At 39.7% G+C, this 13,875-nt stretch overlaps 1 pseudogene; it reads right to left on the reverse strand.

The window, feature by feature from the left end:
* Nucleotides 1-172: 172 nt before the first annotated feature.
* The window catches only part of LOC141374979 (complement component C6-like), a 28,371-nt pseudogene continuing 14,668 nt past the window's right edge, over nucleotides 173-13,875 (reverse strand).

Below are 13,875 nucleotides of genomic sequence, written 5' to 3' on the forward strand. Positions count from 1 at the left end.
GCAAATTTGTTACTTAAAGTGTTCCTGGATTGTGGGCAATAAAAAACAGCAAAGCATTTCAGTATAATTCACATGAATAGCTTATTTACAGTTATTTCTGACATGCCAGAAAGTAATTATTTTAACATTCAACTTTAGCAGATGAAAGAGTATTTAAATACTAGAAGGCATCTGAATGTCCGATTATATTTTATTGTGTTGTTCCAGATCAATATCAAGAATGCCCATATGCACAAACAAATAACTATAGCATGCTGTGAGTGATTTTAAAATGACAATGTGTTATCAATATGAATCAATAATGGCTGCAAATCTGTGAACATTTTTACAGCTTAAGTGGTGCACAATTAAGAACCTGCGCAAGGGCCTTCATGCTGAAGCTCAAACTCTATACTGCTGCACTTCATTGCAGCCATAAAACACAGATTCATGCTTCTTGTGGTTTGCGTCCTCACGATTTTCAGGCAGTATATTTTCTTCCCGTCTTTTGGACATTCTCTGGGCATCTTACACTCACACGTTTTGGACACTAAGAAGAAAAGACAATAAGACTGTTGAATTATTTTAGTTGAATATAATGAAAGAATGCATTATGTAAGGATTTGTGATTCGGTCTGTACCTGAGCAGGTCTCCCACTCGTAACAGGTGTCTGAACCGCAGGGCTCCTGCACCGAGCTCTGCTCAGATACACTGACCCTGAATTTGGCCCAGTCCAGACTGCGTGCGTCACTTTTGCACGGTCCATTATTCATAAAGTATAATCTGTCTCCATGACAACGGTCAGCATGAAAAGCACAGAGGGACATCATAATGGCAGTTTCCTTGCCAGCGTCATAAACGCACAAGTCTTCTCTGTAACCTCTGCAGGATACACAAATACATAGTGTTAAATGGTCAAAACTGCAAATAGCACTGCATTAAGGCAGCTATCTTAATGGGGGCTAATAATTCTGACCTCAACTGTATATGATTTTATATGAAAAAATATGATGAAGGCAAGTTAAGCTGTTAGATTTTCTACAAGGCGTTTGATAAAGTTGATTTAGTATTTTGCTTTTAAAAGCTAAATGAATTGGGATATAGTGATAATTCATGTGAAAGCATATCATAGAATGAAATGGTGGATTTAAAGAGGTGTTTTCGGATTGGGACACGCTGGCATAGTGGGTAGCACGATCGCCTCACAGCAAAAAGGTCTCTGGTTCGAGCCCCAGCTGGATCAGTTAGCCTTTCTGTGTGGATTTTGTACATTCTCCGTGTTTGCGTGGGTTTACTCTGGGTCATCCGGTTGCCCCCACAGTCCAAAGACATTCGCTATAGGTGAATTGAATAAGCTAAATTAGCCCTTGTGTATATGCGTGAATGAGAGTGTATGGATGTTTCCTGGTAATGGGTTGCGGCTGGTAGGGCATCTGCTGCGTAAAGCATATGTTGGATAAGTTGGTGGTTCATTTCACTGTGGAAAATTAATGAATGGATGTTTTTGGATTAATTATTTGCCCATTTCATGTGGGAGTGTTTTAGGTCTTTTACTACTTTTGTTAGGAGTGTAACGAATCGCAACCCACAATTTGAAACACACGTACGTGACCCGCACTTGTAGATTGATCCTAAATTTGTGACAATCGTAGAGAGATCGCCTCTCGAGTCATTCAAATTGCATGTATGTAAGCATTTAAGAAACCCACCACATCCTGAATAAACTACCGCAAATTTTTTCTTCACAGTTATGTTTTACAAGAGAGCCTAGGGATATGAAAGGTGTTTTCTGTCTTAACTTGTTTAGCCTGCATCAATGCATTCAGTGTAAGCTGCACGATTAATCATTAAAAGATCGGGATCTCAACACCCACGCAACATAAATTATAAATGATAGTGATTCGCATGTTTATTAATCCCTCGAATCGCTACATTCAAATCTGTGTTTGAAAACACTTAAAATTTAAAAATGATTCAGGCTTTAGTCTTTTGATTTAGTTGTAAAGTTACAAACAGTCATATAACACAGAAATCCTGAGATAACAGTTTAGGGTTTGGATAAAACCACTGATGTTTATGTTAAAGATTAAAATCACCATCATATTTAACAACGCTCAAAAATGAGAGTTGTTGGCAGCAATTACATTATAATAACTGAATCATTTATTGAAAACAAGACTAAAAATAAATATGGATTGTGCAAATGATAATCTTAGATTTCTACATTTACTGTTATCAGCAACAGCAGTAGTATCAGTGACTTTTTCACAGTACTAAATATTTTACAATTTATTTTGATTCAGCTGATTATTTCTTAATTTTATTTTTAATACAATTACAGGTTCTAAGTTCTGTTTGTTAAAAACCAAAAGTGTCTTGAGTACTGTCTTTGTAATAAATGGAAAGCAAATTACATTTGTCTCCTCCCTTTTTGGCAGAAAAATTATCCGATCAGTGACTAAAAAACCATTATGTGATCTGAACTGTGAGATTTGTTATCCGTTACACCACTAAATTTTATTATATTTCTAATGACTCAAAAAGTCTAAGGACTTTTAATATTGTTTCTCATGAGAAGGAAAACAACATGATGAAATGAACTTGTCACAAATAGGAACACTTCATACCTGCATCTTTCTTTAGTCATGCAAACACATTTAGTCCCATCATTGATCTCTCCAGGTTTGCAGCTGCTGTCTGGTACATAGGGTTTATCTGTGAAAAGAATGCACTGTTAAAGCTTTTACAAATGTTTAATATAGTGTGTATTACAGTATATCTGTATATACATTTCCATACATTTCCAGTGGTCGAAGTTTACAATCAGTGGAAACAAGTCGTTAGTAATTACACCTTTACTTTCTGCACAAGCTTAGAAGATTTATATAAAATTAGCATAATACCAACTTATGATGTCTCCTGTGAGTTTTTTATTATATTTCTAATGATTCAAAAATTCTAATGATTTTTTATATTGTTTTTCATGAGAAAGAATTTTTCTTAAGTAAAGAGATGAAAGTGGTCTAAAATTAATTTTGCCATAATAGGTTTTCATTAAATTTGTGTAAAAAAAAAATCTAGCTACATAATTTAGCCTGGCTGTTCAATTGAAAAAAGATTAGAAGTAAAGATTGGAAATTCAATAATTATATCCAAAGAATGATGTAATGCCTCTTGGGAATGTCTTTATAGGCTCGTATTATATTTTAATTTCATTTTTAATAAAGCTAACTGTTCACTAACAACATGATGAAATAACATGTATAATGATAATATAAGTGCATATAACTTAAATTGTTACTTATACTGCATATATTAACAAAAAAAGAGCATTCTTTAGACAACACAATACCTTTAAATTCAGAAGAGTTTAAAGAATTAATCTTGTGAAACAATCCAAATTTTTAAATCACAACAAATGAAAACATTACAAAAAATATAATTGATCAAACCATTATAGAATAAAACAAATATAAACATTTTACTTAAATCCAAACAAACTGAACAGTTTTAAGTAGTCTTTTTTTTTTTTCCATTGCTAAATATTATAAGGGACTGTCACGGTTGTGAATCTATCTGCTCTTTACTTGAAGTGTCTGCGTTGTTTGACAGTTCCCTATTATGGTATGTGTTTCTAAGTGTGTGTGCCTTTCTCTCTGTGTTTGTGTGGGAGTCGCGTGCCTGTCAGTGGTTGTTTGTTTTCATGTCATCAGCTGAGCGGTCACATGACCATTTTCACCGGTACTGTTGTCTAGCACCGCACAGCTGATTATCAGCGCTCCACAGGTGCAGCGCATTTGTGTGCATATAAATGTTCAAGGTTCTCACCTTGTCAGTTCGTTGTATGCTCACGGTCCTCTGTGTTTTGTCAGGCTCCTCTCGCTGATTTTGCTGGTGGTGAGTGGTCTGGTTGAATTCCATGTTGCAGTGTCCGATGCTTCCTGTTTCTTCGATGATGAATGTTTGATCTGCTCTGTTGATGAGTATCATTTGAAGCATCCTGTTTCTTCAATGATGAATGTTTGATCCACTCTGTTAATGAGTTTCATGAAGATTTGATCGGCCAGATCGCATCTATTATTATTCCACCAGTTTCTGTACTTCCAGCAACTCACCATTTTCCTGTCCTTGTGAGAACAGCATTAAAGACTTGTTTTACTTGCAATTGGGTTCCACATCTTGTTTTATTTGGCCATCACAGAACAAACTGATCAACATGGACCCAGCAAGTTCGGTGGAGATACATGATGTGCTGTCACGCAGTGTCGCTAGGATGGATCACCAGGACCAGCAATCAGGTTTCTGAGCTGACTACACAGGTCCAGCGACTCTGCTCGGGTCTCAGCGCCGGATCCACCCTGCCAGCTCCCTCCGTCAACCCACCAGTAAGTCCTGTTGTTAACGAGATTCCTCGAACCGCGACTACCTCCACCACAGTCCTATGCAGGTGAACCCCAGTTATGCAGAGATTTTATGGCCAAGTGTTCTCTTTACATATCGCTGCAACCATCGTCTTTTCCCACCAAAGAGACCAAGGTAGCGTTTTTAATCAACTTGTTGACTGGAAAGGCGGCATTAAGGGGAACCACGGCGTGGGAGAAAAAGCTTCCCTGCTGTCAATCTTTTAAGTCCTTTTCAGAGGAGCTCAGGACGGTATTTGATCAGGCTGCTTCAGGGAGAAAGGCATCTAGACGTCTCGCTGAGCTTCGTCATGGGGATCACAGTGTGGCGGATTACTCCATCGATTTCCGCACCCTGGTGGCTGAGTGTGGTTTGAACACTGAAGCTCAGTGGGACATGTTCTTTCACGGACTCGCGGACCATATAAAGGATAAGATTTATGCTTTGCAGCTGCCCAAGACGTTGGACATACTCATCAATCTGGCCATGAGGGTGGACAACCATCTGCAGCGCAGAGGTATTCACAAGGGTTTTCGATCGCAGACCTGTTTTTTGGAGGCCACACCCCCTGATCCGGAACCCGAGCCCATGCAGGTGGGAAGATTTCGCCTCTCATAGGAGGAGAGACGTCGCCGTCGCACAGGGGGCTTGTGTATGTACTGTGGGGTTGCTGGTCATTATGTGGCTTTATGTCCGGTTAAGAACAATAAATCATCCACTGGTAAGACTTTTTTGGTGGGTGAAATTATGACGTGAAAAGACTCTTCCGATTCCACTTTTCTAGCCATTAAATTGGGTTTCAACTTGAACTTTTATTCCTGTCATGCGCTCATTGATTCAGGAGCGGAGGGGAATTTTATTGACTCTGATTTAGTTAATATGTTAAAAATTCCTTGTTTTCCTCTTTCTTCATCCATAGCTGTTCACGCACTTAGCGGTTTACCTCTTCCAACTATGGCGCATATCGAGGCCCCTATTAGACTCATCCCTGCAGGAAACCATACTGAGACTATTTCCTTCTTTCTCATTAACACTGTTAAAAATCCTGTTATTCTGTGACATCCGTGGTTGGTGTTACACAAGCCCCATATCAACTGGGGCCCCAATACAGTTTTTTTTGGAGTGAGAGCTGTCATAAGTCTTGTTTATTGTCTGCATGTTCCACTGTGTCTTGTTCTGTGTTTCAGGAAGAGCAGGTGGATCTGTCAAACATGCCTCGTGAGTACCATGACCTGAAGAGAGTGTTCAGTAAGTCCCGGGCTGCTTCTCTAGTTCCTCACCGTCCCTATGACTGTGCTATAGACTTACTGCCAGGTACGTCTCTGCCTAAAGGCAAGTTATATTCGCTGTCTGTTCCAGAGAGGGAGTCCATGGAGAAATATATTTCTGATTCTCTAGCAGCCAAGATCATCCGCCCGTCTTCTTCACCTGCGGGGGCGGGATTTTTTTCTGTGAAAAAGAAGGAAGGTTCTTTTCGTCCGTGCATAAACTATCAAGGGCTGAACAGCATCACGGTTAAGAATACTTATCCTTTGCCGCTGATCCTTCCCGGCAGTTTGTGGTGGAGGTCGATCCATCTGAGGTTTTGGTCGGAGCCATCCTGTCCCAGCGCTCTGCCTTGGATGGCAAGGTACATCCTTGCGCGTATTTTTCTCATCGGTTATCCCCTGCAGAAAGAAATTACGACATTGGTAATCGAGAGTTGTTGGCCGTCAAGCTTGCTCTGGAGGAGTGGCTTCACTGGTTAGAAGGCTCGGGGGGGCCTTTTATCGTCTGGACCAGTTATAAGAATCTTGAATATATTAGATCCGCTAAAAGATTAAACTCCAGGCAGGCTCGGTGGGCATTACTTTTTGGACAGTTTAATTTTACCACCTCGTACAGACCAGGTTCCAAAAACATCAAACCTGACGCGTTATCACATCTTTTCGATCCTTCGGATCGCAAATCATTTCCCAATCCTGTGCTCCCTCAGAACATCATCGTAGCGAACATTTCCTGGGAGATTGAGTTGAGGGTCCGCGCAGCCCTGGATCGCCACCGGTCTAAGACTCCGGTTTACGTTGTTGGTCAAAAAGTGTGGCTTTCTACTAAAAACATTCCGCTCTGCACCGTCTGTAATAAGTTAGCTCCTAAATTTATCTGACCTTTTATTGTCACTAAAATCATTAGTCCTGTGGCAATCCGCCTCAAATTACCACCAGCGTACAGGAGAATTCATTCCGTGTTCCATGTATCCAAAGTAAAGCCCGTTTTTCATAAGCCAATTAATGAAACTAATGAAAAATCTATTATAGTTTCTCAAAATAGTAACGCACCAGCGCTCCGCCTCAGAACGCCTTCATTTTTAGACCAGAACGCCTATGGGCGCACAAATGAGCGCTACATCCTTGCGCGTATTTTTCTCATCGGTTATCCCCTGCAGAAAGAAATTACGACATTGGTAATCGAGAGTTGTTGGCCGTCAAGCTTGCTCTGGAGGAGTGGCTTCACTGGTTAGAAGGCTCGGGGGGGCCTTTTATCGTCTGGACCAGTTATAAGAATCTTGAATATATTAGATCCGCTAAAAGATTAAACTCCAGGCAGGCTCGGTGGGCATTACTTTTTGGACAGTTTAATTTTACCACCTCGTACAGACCAGGTTCCAAAAACATCAAACCTGACGCGTTATCACATCTTTTCGATCCTTCGGATCGCAAATCATTTCCCAATCCTGTGCTCCCTCAGAACATCATCGTAGCGAACATTTCCTGGGAGATTGAGTTGAGGGTCCGCGCAGCCCTGGATGGGGTAACGCCTACGATCGGATGCCCATCGAGTCGTTTGTTCGTGCTGGAGGGGTTATGGTCTGACGTTTTCCGGTGGGGTCAATCCTCCAAGGTAGCTTGTCATCCAGGGGTGAGTCGCACATTATTTGTTATTAAACAACGATTTTGATGGCCAGCTATGGCTCGTGATGTGCACGATTTTGTTTTGGCTTGTTCTGTCTGTGCGGTTTCCAAGTCTTCCAATCGCCCACCTGCTGGACTCCTCCAACCGCTGTCAGTGTCTTCGAGACCCTGGTCACACATTTCGCTAGATTTTGTTACGGGTCTTCCATCCTCTAACGATAACACGGTAGTTTTAACCGTGGTGGACAGGTTCTCGAAGGCTACTCATTTTATCTCCCTGCCCAAATTACCGTCAGCCAGAGAGACAGCGGTTGCTGTCATTGATCACGTTTTTCGCATTCATGGCCTCCCGACGGATGTGGTCTCTGACAGGGGGCTGCAGTTCGTCTCTAAATTCTGGAGAGAATTCTGTCATTTATTTGGGGCCACTGTTAGTCTTTCTTCTGGTTTTCAACCCCAGAGTAACAGCCAGACTGAGAGAGCCAATCAAGATCTTGAGCGCACGTTGCGATGTTTGGTCCAGCAGAATCCATCCTCCTGGAGTCAACAACTTTCGTGGGTGGAGTACGCACATAATTCGTTACCAATGTCGGCCACCGGCCTTTCTCCGTTTCAGTGTAGTCTAGGTTACCAACCACTAGTTTTTCCCAGTCTGGAATCCGAAGTTGCAGTTCCCTCCATCCACGCCTTTGTCCAGAGGTGCCGTCGCACTTGAATTAGGACCAGACAGACCCTCCTCCAAGTAGGGACGTGCACCAAGGCTAAAGCCGATCGCCACCGGTCTAAGACTCCGGTTTACGTTGTTGGTCAAAAAGTGTGGCTTTCTACTAAAAACATTCCGCTCTGCACCGTCTGTAATAAGTTAGCTCCTAAATTTATCTGACCTTTTATTGTCACTAAAATCATTAGTCCTGTGGCAATCCGCCTCAAATTACCACCAGCGTACAGGAGAATTCATCCCGTGTTCCATGTATCCAAAGTAAAGCCCGTTTTTCATAAGCCAATTAATCCGCACACACCAGTTGTTTGATCCGCTCTGTTGATGAGTATCATGAACATTTGATCGGCGCTGCCGAACCAGATCGCTTCTATTATTATTCCAACAGTTTCTGTACTTCCAGCGACTCACCATTTTCCTGTCCTTGTGAGAACAGCATTAAAGACTTGTATTACTTGCAATTGGGTTCCACGTATTTTTTATTTGGCCATCACAGGGACCATTGACGGTTATAAACCTGTTTTAAGACACCTCCAAAACAAACCTTTAAAAGGTCACAATAGAGGCATCATATTTGCATCTCAGAAGCTAAAGCTGTGAATCAAAATCAAGTTTGGCATTTATTCTTTGTAAGCTCCTATTTTTGGGCGGCATTGTGGCTCAGTGGTTAGCACTGTCATCTTACAGCAAGAAGGTCGCTGGTTAAAGTCCCGACTGGGCAAGATGGCATTTCTGTGTGGAGTCTGCATGTTCTCCCCGTGTTGGCAAGGGTTTCCTCCGGGTGCTCTGGTTTCCACCACAAGTCCAAAGACACTTGGTATAGGTGAATTAGGTAGGCTAAATTGTCCATACATTTGTGTGAATGAGAGAGTGTTCCCAGTACTGGGTTGCAGCAGGAAGGGCATCCGCTGTGTAAAACATATGCACTCTATCTGCTGGGTAAAACATATGCTGGACAAGTTGGCGGTTTACACTATTCCGCAGTGATGACCCCTGATAAATAAAGGGACTAAGCCGAAGGAAAATGAAATGAATGAATAAATGTCCATACTGTATGTGTGTGTGTGTGTATGTGTGTGTGTGTGTGTATGGGTGTTTCCCAGTACTAGGTTGTGGCTGGAAGGGCATCCGCTCCATAAAACAAAAGCCGGAATAGTTGGCGGTCAATTCCGCTGTGGTGACCTCTAAAATAGAGAAGAAGCCGAAGAAAAATGAATGAGTACCGATTTTGCAGTATATGTCCTTTGGAATGCTCGGTTCCCAGACAAGACTTTTTCCACAAGAGTAAGACAGGCGTCCTGAAGGACTCGTGCCGCTCTCTAAACAAACCAGCATGATGTCACTTCCTACTTTATACTCCATTCTGTCTGGATTAATCGTCATGCCATCAGGCACAGAGGGTTTGGAGCAAACGGTTTCTGGTACGGCATGAATTACATTGATTACAAAGTGTGTTAAAGGACAAAATGAGCTTTCAGATCATAAGTTGTGTTATTCTGATATTAAACAGGCATTTGTTTGGCTTACTAATACACTGTGCCTTTGGTTTCTCCCATGTACCATCCTGCAAACAATGAATGAGCTGGAATCCCTGCAACTCAAATCCAGTGAAGCAAATAATCTCCTCAAGATCTCCATAATCATACTGACGCTTGTTGAACTGCACATATAAGAAATATGAAAGATATTAAAAGACAATGTAAAAGAGTTTGGCAAAACATTGTGATGTGATTTTTGCGCACTCTTAAGTGACTGTTAGCTGGTGGAAGAGGTTTTGCACAGCCAGAAGTTCCAGAAGGCAGCCGACTCTCACTGTCATCATTAATGCAGACGTTTTGCCTGTGAAAGATGGACAAATAGGAAAAGTGGGTCTCGTTTGCAAATAATTCTGTAGATTTTCATAGATGGGTACTTTTTTTGTAAAACAATTTTTAAAGAAAATGTGTTATATTTATGTAGCTTGAAGTCTGATGTTTGAGAAGATATAAGTGTTCACTAAGTTTATCAATTCTTTTATTGTTTTTCTTTTTTTGTGATTACATTTTTATTGAACAGTTGGAAATAATCTAGCATACATTGTTATGGACAAGCAACCAACTTTCGCCTCTGGCGAAAATACTAAATAATTAACCAAAAAAGGAAATAAATTAGAGACAAAAACAAGAAGAGAGAATAATAATAATAATAGGTTACAATCAAATAAAAACTAAAATAAATCTTTAGTATCTTTGCATTTTACTTCTTACAAGAACGCTTTTACACATACAGTTGAAGTCAGAATTATTAGCCCCCCTTTGATTTTTTTTTCTATCTCAAATATTTCCCAAATGTGGTTTAACAGAGCAAGAAAATTTTCACAGTATGTCTGATAATATTTTTTTCTTCTGGAGAAAGTCTTATTTGCTTTATTTCGGCAAGAATAAAAGCAGTTTTTCAATTTTTCAAATCTATTTTAAGGTCAAAATTATTAGCCCCTTTAAGCTATCTTTTTTTTTCGATAGTCTACAGAACAAACCATTTTTATACCAAAACTTTCCGAATTACCCTAACCTGCCTAGTTAACCTAGTTAAGCCTTTAAATGTAATTTTAAGCGGTATAGAAGTGTCTTGAAAAATATCTAGTCAAATATTATTTACTGTCATCATGGTAAGGATAAAATAAATCAGTAATAAGAAATGAATTATTAATTAAAACTATTATGTTTAGAAATGTGAATAAAATACATTACTCCTATGGAGAGTCCTTGTAAACCACCAACACCAACATGTGTGTGAGATACTGTATGGACAGACTGAATGTAAATGACTAGCTTCAGGCACATGCTACCCAAATTAGAACAATTCACATTCATCGACGTAACAATGACAGTACAAGCCTGCTTGTAGCCTACAAGGTAAATCAGGGCACTTACTCCTGAAAAAAGGAGATAGTACATTCCTCCACCTGTTTTTCAAGGCCTGGGCAGGGTTTGCCGCCTCGCTGTGGGGCAGGGTTGCTGCAGGTACGAGAGCGGTGCTTCTTCAAGGTGGCATCACAAGGACTCCAAGAGCTCCAGCAGCTCCAGTGCCCATCAACTTCAACTGTAAGATGTGGACAGATGGTGTCAAAATTGGTTCAAATACAAATTAATGAGGTTTGTTCCTGCTTATCATGTAGAAATGCTGTTCATTTTTGCTGATCATTGTTTATATGTGAATAATGTAATCTTCATATAAAACAATAATATCTCTTCTGAAGACTTTTTAAGGATTGAACTGCTTAAATAGTTTTGATTTAAAATGTTTTAAAGTGTAAAAAAAAAAAGATTTTCAACAGTGAAATCTCTCTGATTTCATAAAATATCTACAGTTTTGTTCTGAACATGAACAAAAGTCCTCATGAGGGTGAGTTAACAATGTTTTATATATAATAAACAGATCACTCAGACCATTAGGGTTAAGTAAATTGGAAATTCAGTCTCAAATTGAGTTCAGTCAAAGAAGGGTGAATCGGCCTTCAGCTACTGCATCCCCCGTTGATGGAATCAGCTTCCAGAAGTGATCAGATGTGCTCCAACATAAGGTACATTCAAATTAAGAGTGAAACACATCTGTTTAGCTGTGCCTTTACTGAATGTCCACTGTCCTACGTCCGACAGATCGTACTATTAAGTCTTTTTAACATGTCGTTTAACACATTTTAATCTAGTTGTATTGGATTTTAATCATTTTTATTATTTGTTTTTATTTCTTATTGTTGTTTATTTTACGTTTCTGTCTTTTTTATGTAAAGCACTTTGAATTACCATAGTTTATGAAATGTGCTATATAAATAAACCTGCCTTGCCTACAAAGGGTATTTATATTTTACGTCAATACCACATTTGAATATTTAAAAGCATGCACGTAAACCTGAGGTGTAGTCCGGTGCTCGTTTCTCGCAGTTTGATCCATATGTTCCAGTCTGGCATATACAAAGGCACTCGGTTCCTGAAAGAGCCGGCCAAGCATTGTTCGGACAGGGGGCACATTTGCAGGAGTCAAATTCGGTCTGGTACTCCTCCAGTGCCCGCTGAAAGTGGCGTCTTTTTGTCACAGCACAAGAGATGCCCCGCACCAAATTCACTAAAGGCAAAAGCTGGATAAGACACAAACATATTAAAATCTGAGAGCCATTTATTGATGGTGATTTGCTCTTCTTTTCTCTCTTTTTAGATAAAAGGCTGCCAGTATGATTAGCAGGTTAATCCACAGCCATTTTCAAACAACAGAAACCATCACAGAAGAAGACTCCCACTACTAAAATTAGTAGTAAGTAGTAAAAAAGATTTTAGCCATTAAAAGTAGCACATGTTGATGATTTTAAGTGTGTTGTGGGACACATTACATTAGGATGTATTGATTTGAACACAGCACCAATAGAAGGCCAAATAGTTTCCATTAAAGCCAGTATTATTTCTATTATAACCATTAAAATATCACAGATTCCATGATGGCCTCTTTTGTTTTGTTTTTACAGAAAGGGCATTAAGGTTTGTTGCTCTTTCTAACCTCAAAATGAATAACCACTGGATTTTTTATAGTAGACTTGATCCAGTCTGTGATTAAAGGGCTCGCTGGTGAAACGCAGTTCTTCTCCCAGGCCAGTGCTGCTGCAAAATATGGATCTCCTCCTTGTACAGATGTGATACAGATCTTTGATGCTTTTACCATTGACCCTGGAGTGGACACACATTTATATAACTAAAAACATAAGCCTTGTTTGCGTAAATAGTACATTTGTATGTCTGTTACCTTCATATTTGGTTTTCATAGAAATATTCCCACAAGTGTTTTTTTGTGAATGTCTATTATAAAAAAAATGTGACGAGTGTGTCATCATGAGACAAGCAGTACTCTGAGTCGCTTTCTTTAAGCCCTAAAAAGTGTAAAGATGTTTGGCTGATTTTAATAGCAAGAAATGAGAGGGAAACAATAAAGTCAAGTGAACACTAATGATGTGCCACAACCGCTTCCTATCCGATAATAATAATATCTACTTACCAAAGGTTTTCAGTTCTTCTCGATCGAATTGGAAAAGTAGCTCATACTTCCCTCCTAATGTCCCAGAGCTGAAATAATGTGTTCCAAACAGCTGGAATATATGCCTGTAAAGGGCGTAGTTGTATTCCAAGGGTAGGCTGCTTAGAAACTGAAGGAACTGATCTGATAAATAGAGGTCAGAGGATTTTACTTTGAATGTTGCTGTTACGATAACTTGATCCACGCGGTAAAACACAGAGTCCTGAAAAAAAGAGAGAAGATCTTTGCTTTAGATGTGAACATATTAATAGGGCATAAAAGCATCATTGTTTAAGAACCTTCACCTTTTGTTGAGATGCTTTCACTGCTTCCCTGTAAAGGGGTTCTTTGGCCAGATCGATTTTTTGGGATTTGGTTTCTTTTTGTTGAAAATCCTCAAAGGTTTCGATCTGGAAATGCCATCAAATAAAAAAGCCAGTCATAAAAGGGTTCATTTGAAATTAAAATGCTGTCCTAATTTAATCTAACTCGAGTCATTCCAAAACTAAATGTTTTTTGTTCTGAAAATAAAAGACATTTAATCAAATCTGAGAGATTCCTGTCCATCTGCTGAGATAAAAAATACATTAATATATGCATCAAGTAAATTTATCATTAGTCTTTAAACCATAGGTCTCAAACTTGATACCTGGAGGGCCGCAGCTCTGCACAGTTTTGCTTCAACACTACTCAAACACAGCTGATCCAACTAATCAGGGTGTTCAAGAATACTAGAGACTATTAAGCAGGTGTGAGTTGGAGGTTAGTTGGAACTAATATTTGTAAAGCTGTGGCCCTCCAGGAATTGAGTTTGAGACCATTGCTTTAAACACTGACAAGTGAAC

The sequence above is a fragment of the Danio rerio genome, chromosome 21 (assembly GCF_049306965.1).
Source record: "Danio rerio strain Tuebingen ecotype United States chromosome 21, GRCz12tu, whole genome shotgun sequence".
NCBI classification, from domain to species: Eukaryota; Metazoa; Chordata; class Actinopteri; order Cypriniformes; family Danionidae; genus Danio; species Danio rerio.